This window comes from Eptatretus burgeri, chromosome 12 (assembly GCF_056783735.1).
Source record: "Eptatretus burgeri isolate ZD-2024b chromosome 12, Ebu_testis_v1, whole genome shotgun sequence".
Taxonomy (NCBI): Eukaryota; Metazoa; Chordata; class Myxini; order Myxiniformes; family Myxinidae; genus Eptatretus; species Eptatretus burgeri.
Window position 1 is genome coordinate 45135157 of NC_140972.1, and position 5567 is coordinate 45140723.

Sequence of the window (5567 nt, forward strand, 5' to 3'; positions counted from 1 at the left end):
CATACCTCTTCTATGCGGAGTGCATATGAGGGTGATTCTGCCAATCTCAGATCACGAATCTCGTGCAACACTGCCAGTCTCTCTGTCGGGTCTGCAACAGTTTGCAATGCCGTAAATTTGTCATGTTTAACACCCCTCACCACATGTATTAAGCATTTTTCAGTTTTGGTTGTACATGAGAGTTCGCCAGATGCTTTGGTCCTTTTTCGCTTTTGGCTACGATCCATGGTGAAACAATGCTTAGTAAGGGCATAGATCCACTTCTACTATTCACCTGTAAAACACAGAGACTCAATGTTACTCCACTGACATCATGTAGTAGAGGCAAAATGTTGGCCAGCTTCTAAAGCGAATCAACTTCGCTAACAAACTTGACATATTAAGACGATACTTGAAAAATGATCACATTTTATCCAATTTTGAAGGTTTTTCTCGATTTTGATCTAATAAATGGCATCTAAACGCTAAAATAATGTTCTTAAATGATTTACAATCCCACAATGAATTGAAAAAGTTCTTTCATTTATGTTTCTAGGACATGTGGTAAAAACGTTATGACTTATTTAAATTTTCGCTGACGTTCGTGACAAAATCCAAGATGGCTGCCGAATGGACCCTTCGAGCCACTTATTTTTCTTGGGAACATGTCAAATCTATCAATAGACACCCATGGCAGTTTAAAAAACGCGGTGTCATTAAATCCCAGAGGGGGTGCATGAGAACCCCTAAATCCTCCCCAACTGTTGGTGAACTAAAACGGCACTCAGTAGAGCACATACCTCCCTCCGCCAGGCTGAATAGTTTATATTTTGTATCACTGATGGGCTGGATCTGGATCTGTACCTGAACTAAAATATAACCTGCTTGCTCTTGTCATCCACCAAGTTTTGTCATCCATCCACAACGTTTTGGGACATCGTGCTATGTATTGTTTATTGCCCCATCTCAATGGTGAATAATCACTTGAAACATTCTTGCATTCGGGCCTTCATCAAAATCAAGTCAGTTTGTCCTTGTCATACACCCAACCTGCCCACAAAATTTCATCTGGATCCATGCACAACTTTTTGAGATATTCTGCACACAAACAAACAGACAAACAAGAAGACGACATTTTGCAGAGCATGACACTTGCAAATCCAGAAAACAAATTTGATCTAAAAACTAATTGCTGGTTGAATTCAATGGCCAAATATGCAAATACTCTTCAAATTTCAAGTGAATCGGATGAAAATTGACAATTTTATAAATTCAGCCTACGTTGACCTTTTGGCCAATGTGGACCTCCAAAATAATTGGTGGTTGAATTCAGTGACCTGATGTGCAAATCCTCTTTAAATTTCAAGTCAATCGGATGAAAATTGAGGATTTTAGAAAAACCACCTTAGTTGTTGACCTTTTGGTCCATGTTGATCTCAAAAATAATTGGTGGTTGAATTCAGTGAACTGAAATACATCATAATTGCATAAATCTAACATTACATCTGCTCAGTATGAAAATTTTTGAGGATCATCTTGCGATAAATTGGTAAACAGAAAAAGCTAGAGGGGGAGCACTCGGGAGAGTGCAAAACATCCTCTGCCAATACAGCTGGGTCACTCAAGTGAACCTTATATCTTATTCATTAAATATGATGTCAACAGTGCTGACAGAGTTATAGTTATTTTCTCCAACATTTTTTTTCGGGGGGGGGGGGGTTGGAAATCACTTAAAACATGTAGAAATGCAAAAAAAATTCTTTTTTTGGGGGGGGATAATTTTTTTGGGGGGGTTGGAAATCACTTAAAACATGTAGAAATGCAAAAAAAAGAAATCGAAATTTTGTTGAAAAAAAAGTTGAAAATTTTTTTTTTCTCTAACAATTTTTTTGGGGGGGGTGGAAATCACTTAAAACATGTAGAAATGCAAAAAAAAAATTCTCTAATTTTTTTTGGGGCGTTGGAAATCACTTAAAACATGTAGAAATGCAGAAAAAAGAAATCGAAATTTTGTTGAAAAAAAAAATTTTTCTCTAACAATTTTTTTTTGGAGGGGGGTGGAAATCACTTAAAACATGTAGAAATGCAATAAAAATTCTCTTTTTGGGGGGGGTGGTAATCAATTAAAACATGTTGAAATGCAAAAAAAAAAAAAAATTTATAACAATTTTTTTTGGGGGGGTTGGACATCACTTAAAACATGTAGAAATGCAAAAAAATAATTTCTCTTTTTTTGGGGGGGTTGTTGGAAATCACTTAAAACATGTAGAAATGCAAAAAAAAATCTTTTCTCTAACAATTTTTTTTTTTGGGGGGGGGACCAAGTCCAAAATTTAATGGCATGATCCTTGGACCATACCTACCCCCCCCCCCCCACCAAGTTTCGTCAAAATCCGTCGAGGAGTTTTTCCATAATACTGTTCACAAACAAACAAACAGAAAGGGGTGAAAACAGTAACTTCCATCCATCTTCGAAGATGGCGGACGTTAAAAAATGATGATGTCATCGATCATGTGATTTGGCAGTCTTTATTTTATTTTATTTTGTTTTGAACCTTCAAAAATCTTCTCCGGGACGGCTGAACAAATCGTGGCGAAACTTTACAGACTGCCTATCCATGAGGAACAAAAAGTTCCCCACTTAGACATCAGTCACATGGTTTGGTAGCCATATTGGATTTACCCTCAAACCTTAAAAAAATTCTCTCCAGAATGGCTGGACAGATCAAGAGGAAACACACATGTTCCCAAGCCTTGGGGATACCAGGGTGTTCTCGAATAATTAATTGGTGGGTCACATGGTTTGGCAGCCATGTTGAATTGAAGGGTTTTTTTCATTTTATTCTTTCTCTTGAACTGCTGCATCGATCGACGTGAAAATTCACAATTATGATCTAGTAGTGATGGGGAATATATGTTTTAAATTTCAACCTGATCGGATGCATGGTCTTGCAACCAGGATTATTTAATTTTTTGAATCCGTGTTTATTTTTTGAATGAGGCTCACTTGGCTGCGCTTGGATGGGTTTGAGGGTAAAGGAGTAGCAGTTGAAACCCGAATCCTATGTAGGTTCCTCCTGATGACTTCATCTTTGCTTTTTGCTTGTTCAGGTTCCTTCTGATGATTCCATTGCAGTACCTATTTTATTAGGTCTTCCATTTTATTTGAATTTTATTTTTTTACTCCCATTCTGAATTTAATTGAATAAAGAGGATGTAATGGGTCAGATGTCCAATCAAAGCGGGACGTTTTGGTACCCGGTCATCACTGCGAGCAGTTATAAAGTGGCAGTTTTAGTGTGAAGAGTGTACATGAAATTTCAGTGGAGGAAATTGGAGGATGGAGTGAATTGGAGGAAATTGAGGAATGGAGGAAATTGAAACCGTTCAATGGAGGAAATTGAAACTTTACCACATTTTACATGACCATTTGATGTAGCGCCCCTACTTCCCTCCCTCTTTGCAAGTTTTGTGTGAACATGGCCGTACTACATGTGCGAACCATACATGTTCTGATGATATGCTGGCAACACATGAGCGACTTCATAGCTGCGGAAGAGTGTGCGTGACCCTCACCCAGCACACCCCAGGGGTCGGGTGCCGTGGCAATAATAAACAAGTCACGCTTAGGCATGAGAGTGGAGAGTTGACCAAGTGATTGTCAAGATTTGGGAGTGTGAGAGATCAAAAGAAAATCGGGAGAGAGTGAGTCAGCACCACAGCCGAAAACAGACATGCGGAGTCATTGAGTCAGCGACTAGAAAATCCCGCATGAGTGCAAAGTTTGACAACATTGCGCCTCCCAATGTCAAAACATAAAGGAAGACTACTTAAACCTGGATCTCATCCATCTTGTCTATTCATTCGCTGCCTTGTGTTCCTGAATGAGTCTGCCTATGATAAATTTCGTTAAAGGTTTAGGTGAGGAGACCGTTACTGTCCAGTTAAGCGTGCCGGCGGGTTTCCATATCATCCATATTCATCTACAATATTTTTTTACTGTGCTTTCATCCTCACCAAAGGTGGGAGGAGGTTGTGTTTTCATCCCTGTCTGTCTGTCTGTCTGTCTGTCTGTGTTTGTTATGACGAAAATTTAATATTTTTTTTCATCATATGTCAGTCTATCTTATTTGGTTGTATTGTTTTGGCTGGGGATCTCGGTGAGAAGACCACGGGGAGGGGGAGGGGGGAGCTATCTCGGGTTCCCACCCAGGCCCGTCGCTAGGGGGGGCATTTGGGTGCAATGCCCCCCCATGGCGCATCTGGTGCCCCCCCCACTTGTACACCACCCATTTATGCCCTGTTGCACCCTGTGAACAACTTGGTGTTTAAGGACGAGCGCCCACTGTGAACTCCTTGCTGTTTAAGAGTTCACCTGTGTGAACTAAAACCCTTATTCCAGATGTTCAACGTGATGAATAATGAGGCCTTCTTGGATAAACTCTTCTTTAATAAAATCCTTCTTTGAATAACAGTCAAGAGATAAGTGTGCGCTTCCCAGCGCATCTCCAAAAGCAATTGGCAAGACAATACAGTCCAAGACCACAACATAAAAGATAATAACGCAAACGCCAACGCCAGCAGCCAAGACCTCGTGTCGAATGTCGATGTTGTGGGTGGTTATATATATATATATATATATATATATATATATATATATATATATATATATATATATATATATATATATATATATATATATATATATATATACATATACATCGTGGATCATTTAGTTTTAAGGAATGGCCAATCAGCGTATTCGATATGGAGACCCTATTGAGCAGGTTACCTGATTGGTTGTAAGTTAGTTATAAATGTAATATAGTCATAATATGATTAAGGAAAAGACATAAATTTACATTATTAAAGATGAAGTGCACGTGCACCACGTGACCTTCACAACCCGTCAACCCTCCATCTTACAAAAGTAATTTTATAATAAAAAAATATGTGTGTTTGTAATCGTCCTTACATTTGAAATGATGCAGATAAAACCTGTTTTTGATGGATGGATCATTTAATAAATAAAACCGTCAACCGTGAAATCTCGCGAGTCGCGAGATTAGTGACGCGAGTCGCGAGGGCCGAATCACAGAGCACGAGCTTGCAGCAGGAGAAAAAGACGTGGATGATGGATATACGAAAATGGCTCAGAAAAGGAAAAAATGCAAGCGACGAAAATGAAGAAGATGAGGAAAGACATGTTGTGGGAGGAGTTCGAGGAGGAGGAGGAAAAGACGATCATGTCGATGAAATACCGACAGAAGCTGGCCAAGCTGGCCAAGCCAGCAACGTCACCCCTGCGGCTGGAGCCCCAGCGCAGACAGCCGAGTTTCCACGCTCGGTGGCGGCCTCGGGGTCGGGTGTGACCGTCAAGCCGCTTCCCGATGATGTTGGAAGTGAGAGACCGAATCGAGTTGTTCTACAGCGGTACCCTGGCCATCTGTTGCAGAACAAGAGTCGCTCGTTTGTGTCCTAGTGGTACCAGACTAATGAATGTCTGGAATACAGTGTGCAGACAGATGCAGCATTCTGCTATCCATGTCGGAAGTTTAACACTGCACGCGGCCCAGTGGACTCTACTT